At 37.0% G+C, this 10,148-nt stretch overlaps 1 non-coding gene across 1 annotated transcript; it reads right to left on the bottom strand.

Annotated features, from left to right (window-relative positions):
* Positions 1-9,820: 9,820 nt before the first annotated feature.
* Positions 9,821-9,926, bottom strand: LOC145580462 (small nucleolar RNA R71). Its single transcript, XR_014099498.1, has one exon. It is a non-coding gene; the product is annotated as a small nucleolar RNA R71 (small nucleolar RNA).
* Positions 9,927-10,148: the final 222 nt, after the last annotated feature.

The following is a 10,148-nucleotide window of genomic DNA, read 5'->3' as shown; positions in this document are numbered from 1 at the left end:
TATTACAAGGCTATCCTTGAGGAAAGACCCGGTCATACAAAGTCCAAGGCCGGCCTTATCGATAAACCAAATCTGTATAGTGGGATTACCAACATGCTTGTAAAGCATTAATAATAATAATTCAATAAATCCTCTTTAAATCCAATAATTCCAACTTTTAATAATAATAATTCAAACTCCCTTTTTATTTAAATCCACATGCTTTCGAAATCAAACCTTTTAAACATGAATAATAATTTTAATTATTTAAAACATGATATAAAATCAATACTCTAATTTATTTATCAAAACCAATTTATTTAAACATGCTTTTATTTCATAAATCATAATTCAATTCAATTTAATTCAATCATCATAAAATCATTCAAACATGCTTATTCAAACCAATCACTTTCAAGGTATCTAGCCACCTAACGTACCTTGATCCTTGCTTAGCAAAAACACACAGAAGGAACCTCAAGAATTTTGATCGAACACACCCTACAAATAAATATAACCTTAATCAATATAAGGTTAACAAATAATCACAATAATTAAATTAAAAACCCCCAACTATATGTACATGAACCTTTTAAATTAATTTTCATTAACATCATTAAAAATCTGATTTTATATAATTAAAACTACTCATAATAATTTTTATAACTCCCCCATAATAATAATAATAATAATAATAATAATAATAATAATTGAATAAGAGAAGAGAAGAAGAAAAGATAAGAAACCAAGGAAAAGAGAAGAATTGGATTTGCGTTGGAAAGAATAGGCAAATATTGCAGAGGCTGTAACTCCTTCGATATAACTTCGAATTGGGTGATTCTTGAGCCTAACCTCAAGGATTTTTCGAGAGGAACAATCTTTTGTAACACGTCAATACCCCAAAAACTGATCAGAAGTACCCGAAAATTGGCTTCAAAGAGAAACGGGATGATTTGTATAAAAAGAGGAGAAGAAAAGAAGAGAATTGGTGTGAAGAATGTGAGAGGTATGGAGGGGTATTTATAAGCTAGCTCATGCAAGAATTAGGGTAAGAGAATGTGGGAAGAATTATGGCAAGTAGGGTTTATGGAATTACTTGGATAAGAGAATGAAAGAAATATGAAAAGTTTTGATATTAAGGTGATTTGTGTATAATTAAATATGGAAGGTATGTTTGTCATGAAAAATAATATGGCAAGAAAGATTACTTGGGGAAGAATCAAGAGGGATAAAGGTAAGAAAATATGATGATCAAATATTAAGAAGATGGAAAAATAGAATTAAGGAAAATAATAGATTTTTGGGAGATAATTAAAAATACAATTTACCAAAATAATTTCCCCCAAAATAATGCAAGAGGGCCGAAAATCTTGAGCTTTCCATAGCTCATATTTTCGGATTCCGTTAGTAGTATTTAGGAAGATTTTTGCCCGGTTTAAAGAATAAAAATAACTGTGTAAATAATATAGAATAATTAATTAAATAATTATTAATTGAATACCAATTATTCACCAATATATAACTAAGAAAATCAGATTTTTTATACATAGAAAATCCGAATTTCCGAGCTAAATAAATGGGAATTTTCGGCCATTTAATATAATTAATAAAATATAATTTTGCTTTAATTAAAATATCCGAAATATATAAATAATCCGGTTTTTAAAATAAGATAAATGGATAATAAATCTTATCCAAAATAATAATTAGATTTCAAAATACTTTTGGCGCCAAAATTCAAAAATCATTTTGGCTCCAATTAATAAATTTACTAAAATACCCTTTTTATAAAATAATTCCTAATTAATTAATTAGAAAATACGTATGAAAATACGGGGTATTATAGTCTACCCCCCATATAAAATAAGTTTTGACCTGAAACTTAGCCAAAAGAAACGAAAATCATTTTGAATTTATTGGTTCATGCACATCCTAACTTGACTCCAAGACTCCAACCAAACTCAAGTAAGACTCGAAATCACTCAAAAATGACTCGAAAAGTAGACACGCGAAACTCTATCGCCCTCTATAGGGAATATTTCAAGCATTAACCCCAAGCTTGAACCCCACTGTGATTATACACTTAAGCATGGTGGCGTCCAAAGGAAAGGAAGCTAGAGCAAAAGAGTCGCCAACAAGTTTTAGGAACTTGTAAACCGTTCACAAGGTGAAGATTACACCCCTTAACGATCCATGAGACCGTCAACTCCAAAAGGTCTTGAACCAAATAGGGTTCGGGGATGAAGGTACAAATCCAACCTAAAAGAGATTGAACATGCCCTAAATAGGCCTCTACTTCATTCTTCTCGTATTCATGTGCGCTTTCTGACTAACATGCAATCAATAGGTTAACCCTAAACCTGTTTATCTATGTTGGTTGAATTTAATGCACAAATAAAACTATTATTGGCGATCACTTGAATTATAACCATATTATCCCTAAACAAGATTATTAATTATTTTATTAAGCGTGATTACAAGTACAAATTCCCTTTAAACATGCATAAAAGGCGTAATCAAGCAATAACAATAAATAAGCATCAAGCAACATGATAATCATAAATCATAATTATAAAAACAATAATTATAACAATAATAATCATGTTAAAGCATAATATTATTAGCAAGATCCTAGGCATGATACTAACAAGATTAATAACAAACCCTAGCATGTCACTAAACAATAAAAATCAAAGCTTTAAACCTAACATGATACTAACATGCTATTAGAAAAGAGTAAAAGGCACCCTAAACATGATACTAGAAAGCAATAATAACATCCTAAGCATGATACTAGGAATTAAACAAATTTAAACATGCTTTCCACAAGAATAGAGCAATAAGACTACATACTTTGATGCGTCGTATCTCTTTCTAATAACAAAATACACGCGTTAGTAACTTCAAGGAAAATAAAATCAAACAATCAAACAATCAAATTAAATAATTGAAATAGAGATTAGGGACCAAACCCTCAGAAATTATAACCTTTCACGTCTAGGGCGAAGGCAACTTCGAACTTGGCTAGGTGTGTCTATATCTAATGAATGAGGAATTTTGTGAGAGGGAAGGTTTAGAAAAAGAATAGAGAGAGAGAAAGCTTCTAGCTTTTAGAGAGAGAAAGAGAGAGATGATGATTGTTGATTGTAGATTGTAGATGATTGAAAAAAAGGGAGATATGACCTCTATTTATAGGAAAAAAGAGAGTCGAAGAATAAGAAAGGAATCCGAATTCGAATCGAAATAAAACTCGTCGGTCAACAGTTTTTGCGAATGTTTTTTTTATCATATCTTTTGATCAAGAAGTCCAAATAAGTCATATAATATGTCTTTGGAAAGCTCTTGAAGTCTACTTTCCAATAAAATTGGAATCAGATTAAAATATTTTGTAGATAAAAAGACATGGCCGAAATAGTGGAACGGTGTCAGTTTTGGATAGAGTTTCGTATTCCTTTCATATCTTTTTCGTTATAGCTCGGAATTAATATTATAATATATAATTGGAAAGATAATTTCAAGATCTATCCAACCATATAAGATTTGGATAAAAATTATGAGGCACGAAAATAATATCTGACTGTCTTTGAACATCTTTAAATTCGAATAGAATTAGGACTTAAAAAAGGAAAGTTTTAAAAAAGGAAAGTTTTTATTCAATTTCAAACTCTTTGATTTTATCTTTTCAAAAAGGATAATTAAGATCTTTTAGAATCTTATGGAAGCTTCTAATTAATCCTAACTAGTTTAGGAATAGGATTAAACCTTTGGACCCTCCACATGATCATTGGGCCGTAGGTAAAATCCGGTTTGAGCCCAGTTTAGTATTTTGGCCATAACTACCTCATTATTCATCGGAATTGGGATTATAATATATCGTTGGAAAGGTCTTTTCAAGTCCCATCCAACTACACTATTATTGGACCCATATCATGGACCAAACTAAACTGGAATTCACGTTTTCATAAATAGAGTAAGAAAAGAAATATTTTCTAAAACAGAAAGAAGAGATATTTTAATAAAAACATCCTCATCACTAGACTTTTCACACTTTCACTTTGTTCGATAATCAAATGACGTGAAAGGTATTCATCACTGGTTTTGTTTTGGGGAGACACATTTGGGTGTCCACACCCTCTACGCCCCTTAAAAGGAGTTACGCCCCCGTAACTTGACCACTAACCTTAGGCAAACAACTCTGGGTAACGTTTCCTCATATCAGCCTTAGCTTCTCATGTAGCCTCCTCAGTTTTCTTTTTTGACCATAACACTTTCACAATACTCACATCCTTGTTCCTGGTGCTCCTGACTTTAGAATCAAGAATCTTTACTGGTCTTTCCTCGTAAGTCAAATTCTCATCCATCTCAATGGTTTCTGGTTGCAACACATGTGTCACATCCGAAATATACTTTCGAATTTGGCTTACATGGAACACATTGTGAACCCTTTCTAGCTCGTTAGGAAAATCCAACTTATAAGCCACTTTTCCCACTTTTTGGAGGATCTCATAAGGCCCTATGTACTTTGGGCTTAGTTTCCCCTTCTTTCCGAACCTCATCACTCCTTTCATGGGTGACATCTTCAACAAAACCTTCTCTCCTACTTCATATTCTTCCTCCATCCTTTTCAAATCAGCATAACTCTTCTGTTGGTCTTGGGCTGCTTTAATCTTTTCTTGGATCAACTTGACATGTTTCACCATATCTTCAATCATTTCTGGCCCAAGAACCATAGTCTCACTTATATCATCCCAACAAACTGGGCTTCTACACTTTCGACCATACAATGCTTCAAACGGTGTCATTACAATGTTTGCATGGTAACTGTTGTTGTAAGAGAACTCTATCAAATCCAAGTGGTCTTCCCAAGACCCTTAATACTCCATCACACAAGCTCTCAGCATGTCCTCCAATGTTTGAATTGTTCTTTCCGTTTGACCATCTGTTGCCGGGTGAAATGCTGTGCTCATTAACAACTTCGTTCCCATTGCCTTTTGCAAAATTTTCCAAAAGTTAGACAAAAATCTTGAATCTCTATCCGAAATGATATCCGTGGGTACCCCATGGTGCTTCACCACAAACTTCACATAAGCTCTTCCCAACTGATCCATAGTCCAAGTACTTCTCATGGGTATGAACGCTGCTGACTTCGTCAACCTGTCCACTATTACCCAAATAGTGTCATTCCCTGCCTTGGTCTTTGGCAAAGCTCCCAAAAAATCCATAGAAATCGAATCCCATTTCCACTTGGGCACCTCCAAGGATTGGACCTTTCCTTGAGGCCTGTGATGCTCAATCTTCACCTTCTGACATGTCAAACACTTAGCCACAAATTCAGCCACTTCTCTCTTCATATTGGGCCACCAAAAAGTCTTCTTTATGTCCTTATACAACTTATCCCCTCCAAGATGCATTGAATAAGGAGAATTATGGGCTTCTTCCATCAATCTCTGTTTCAGATCTCCACGATTCTGCGGTACACACCATCTTCCTTTAAAACGGATACTGCCTTCATCACCAAATGGTGAAATCCAACACTTGTCCTTCATCATTCTTCTTCTTAATTGCCTTTAACTTCTCATCTTCCAATTGACTTTCCCTTATCTCATCATAAATGGATGGTTAAACCACCAAGGCATTCAACATCCTAGTCACTTCACCATGCTTCATCACTTCTAGGTTCAACTTCTGAAATTCCACACACAACTGATCTGGTATTACCATCACATTCACCGTATGTTCTGGCTTCCTGCTCAAAGCATCTTCCACCACATTAGCCTTTCACTGAATTTCCAATGTATAATCACTCATATACTCCAACCATCGTCTTTGCCTCCCATTCAAATGCTTTTGAGTGAAAATGTACTTCAAACTCTTATAATCCGTGAAAATCCTACAAGTCACCCCATACAAGTAATGCCTCCAAATCTTCAAGGCAAACACTATTGCAGCTAACTCCAGATCATGGGTTGGATAATTCCCCTCATGGGCCTTCAATTGCCTTGAAGCATACGCAATCACTCTTCGACTTTGCATCAAAACACATCCCAGTCCAAACCTCGATGCATCACTGTACACCTCATACAAATCACTTCCATCCGGCAGAGCCAACACAGGTGTTGTGGTTAACCTTTCTTTCAGGATTTTAAATGCCTCCTCACACTCTGGAGTCCATAAGAACTTATGCTCCTTTTTCATTAAACTGGTCATGGGCTTTGAAATCCTTCTTTCGCAAACCTTCTGTAATAGCCTGCCAAACCCAGAAAACTCCTTACATCCGACACATTCTTTGGGGTTGGCCAATCACTCACAGCTCGAATCATACTTGGGTCCACTGCAACTCCGTCTTGGAAATCACATGGCCCAAAAATGCTACTTTCACCAACCAAAACACACACTTAGACAAATTGGCATACAACTGATGCTCCCTTAAACATGATAACACTTGCCTCAAGTGCTCCTTATGCTCTTCTTCATCCTTTGAATAAATCAAAATATCATCAATAAACACCACTACAAACTTGTCCAAGTATGGCCTGAAAATCCTATGCATCAAATCCATGAACACTACAGATGCATTGGTCAAACCAAATGGCATAACTGTAAACTCATAGTGACCATAACGGGTCCTGAAAGCACTCTTTGCAATATCTTGCTCCGTAATTCTCAACTGGTGATGCCCTGATCTCAAATCTATCTTTGAAAATACTCCTGCTCCTTTCAACTGGTTAAACAAATCATCGATCCTCGGCAATGGATACTTATTCTTCACTATCACCTTGTTCAATTCCTGATAATCAATATACAACCTCATACTTCCATCCTTCTTCTTCACAAACAATACAAGGGCTCCCTAAGGTGATGAACTAGGCCTAATGTAACCTTTCTCCAACAAATCATCCAACTGAGTCTTCAAACTCCCTCATATCAGCTGGAGCCATCCTATATGGAGCCTTAGAAATAGGTCCAGTACCATGCACTAGGTCGATAGTGAACTCAACATCCCTTACTGGTGGCATACCAGGAATCTCATTTGGAAACACATTTGGAAACTCTTCTACAACAGGAATACTCTCATCACCCTTCTTTTCCTCACTTTCAATCTCTTGAACACTACACAAAAACAAAGGACAACCTTTCTTAACCAGCTTTTGTAGTTGCATTGCAGACACGATTCTTAACCCTGAACTTTTCCCTTCCTTTTTATATACCACTTTGGTCTTACTTGGGCTAGTCAAAGTAACCTTTTCGGTCGCACAATCAATATTTGCTTCATACTTTCCCAACCAATCCATACCCAGAATCACATCGAAATCATTCAAATCGAACTCGATCAAATTTGCCAGAAATTCTACCCTAGAGATGGAAATAGGCACACACAAAAACAATCTCGAACAACTCCTCACTTCCCCAGACGAAATAGACACATTTAGAGAAACTAACTCAGGACTCTCTAACTCGAGACTCCCAACTATATTCTTAGAAATAAAAGAATGTGACGCCCCTGAATCAAACAAGACTTTTATAGGCAAAGAACTTATAAAGAAAACGCCAATTACCACATCATTAGCAGACTCAGCCTCACGGCTATTGATGAGTGGCATTTATGCCGCTTTTCCACCCCTTTTCTCTAAAGGATTCTCCCCTCGTTTGCACTTGTTTAAGCCTCTTTAAGCGTTTTTACCTTAGTTTTGCCTTTTCCTTTCTTTTCTCATGTTTCCTTTCTTTTTCCCCTTTTTGTCGGTTTTACTAGAGTTTCTTTGTTGCCCTGTAGGTTCTTGGCCTTGTTGAACGAACCTTGGAATGCACGGCGTGCCATAGAGAGGGAGCGTGAAGATCAAGAGGAGCTGAAGGAAGGAAAAGCACCTAGGTTCGGCCGAACCCCACAATGGTGTGGCCGAACCTAGGTGCGGCCGAACCTGCTTTGAGGTGCGGCCGAACCATCTTGGCAGTTTCAAGCTAGAAAATGGCAGTTTTGCAGGAGTGACCGAACCTCCCAAGTTCGACCGAACCTACCCAGGGTTCGTCCGAACCTACCCTGTGGTCCGGCCGAACCTTCCCCCTGTTCGGTCGGACCAACCTTTTTATTCCAGCTGCTTGTACGGTTTTGTTGAAGGCGTTTATTTAGAACGTTTTTAATGTAATAGAGGAAGATTAGCTTAGGAGGATAGTATGTACATTTTAGCCCTAATCTAGAGAGAGAAACTCCATTAGTAGAGAGAGAAAGTGTGGATTTCCATTGATGAACTTGGATATTGAAGAAGGAGCTTGATTGAATCTTTGTAAATCTTCATCTTCAATTAATGAGCAATCTCTTACTCTCTTTCTTTACTTTTGTATTTAGTTTTGTTTGCTTATTTTGATTTTCCTTCTTTGCTTATTGATCATGTTGATGCTTATTGATTTGATGATTGATATTATCTTCAATATGATTTGTGAGTAGTCACCTAGCCAAGGGTGTGGGGATGGTGTAGTTGTTAATTGATTCATGCTTATGATGTTGGGGTTAAGTTAATGGTGATTAAAGTCTTTGTATGTTTGATATTCTTTAATCTTCTTGCAAGTGCACATTGTTGGTTGATTAAAGGTGAATATTTGCTAACAAGAAACGGAAGTTGACTTAGTTAAGGTTCATTGTTATCGATAGTTCATTGATTGCACCTTCTAATATATGGTTCTAGTGTGAAAACATAGAGGCTATGTTAGGAGAAATCAATTAACCCCGGAAGGCGGTTAGATTGAGATTTATTTCTATATTCTTGCATGCTTAGTTTACCATTGCTTTGCTTCCGTGTTATTGCATGATCAAATGGCATCTACATCTACCCACTTCCCTTGGTGTTTAGTTATATTGATCCTTAATCATTCTTAATCTGTAGTTTAATCTCTTAGTTATTCACACTTCTTGTCTCGAGGTAGCTTAAGTCTTAAGTAGTGAATGTGGTGTTTATGCATGTCTCCTTGTGGTTCGACCCCTATGCTTGCCTTATACTCGTATTAGGTTTGTTTAGGTAATATAAATTGTATTTGATCTAAGGATAGACAATTGACGACGCGTTTGTTCCCTTGTCAAATTGGCGCCGTTGCCGGGGAGACGGCTTCCATTGCTTTTTCATTACTTTATTTGAGACTATCTCATTCCTTGTTTGTTAGTATTTGCTACTACTTGTTACTTGTTAGTGCTTACGTTCTCCTTAGCTTTGTTGTATGAACAGAGGACGAACCCGCTCAAGGTCTTTGATTCCCATCGATCCAGAGCTAGAGAGATCTTTGTCCTTACTTCGGAGAGAAGCCAGAGCGAGGAGTAGAAATTCTCACACCCCAACGAAAGAAGGAGTAAGAGAATTGGAAGATACTCCACCATCTTCACCTTCAAGTGAAGACTTAGATAGTCCTAATTCACCATCAAGTCCCGGAATCAACCCCTTTTCAATCTTTAAGTCCGAAAGTGAAGAAGGTTCTAAAATGGGAGAGAATACACCTTTGAGTCGTCTTGGGGCTCCCGAAGCCTTTAGAGCCCAAAGTGGGATCCTAACCCCTACCACTCAAGCCAACAATTTTGAAATCAAGCCCAATTTGATAGCTTTAATAGAGAGGAAACAATTCTCGGGTGGAAAATTTGAGAGCCCTCATGAGCATTTGAAAGAATTTGAGAAGTATGGTGACACTATCAAAGCCAATGGAGTGACACAAGAGTATATTCGCCTCAAGATGTTTCCATTTTCTTTAATTGGGAGAGGTCTAGAATGGCTAGAGAAGGAGGTGCCCCCTAATTCTCTCACAACTTGGGACCAAGTAACTACGGCTTTCTTGAGGAGATTTTATAACCATAGGAAGACCGCCGAGGCTCGGTCCTTAATTCAAGGTTTTCGCCAAAAGAGTGGTGAGACTCTAAGTGCGGCATGGGACCGGTACAAAGAGCTTCAACGTCAATGCCCACATCATGGGATACCCAAGTATCAACTCATCCACACTTTCTATGGAGGTCTCTCACCTCAAGGGAGAACAAGCCTAGATGCCGTAGCCGACGGTCCAATCATGAACAAAGGAGAGGATGAAGTGGAATGCATCATAGAGGAGGCCGCAAAGCATTATGATGATTGGTATGAAGGAGAAAGGGAGGCTACTTCTAGCAAGGGTGTCTATGCATTGGAGCAAGCCAACGCAATCAA

Source organism: Chenopodium album, chromosome 14 (genome assembly GCF_948465745.1).
Source record: "Chenopodium album chromosome 14, dcCheAlbu1.1, whole genome shotgun sequence".
NCBI lineage: Eukaryota > Viridiplantae > Streptophyta > Magnoliopsida > Caryophyllales > Amaranthaceae > Chenopodium > Chenopodium album.
Note: the sequence above shows the minus strand (reverse complement) of the source record. Positions and strands in the feature narration are given on the sequence as shown.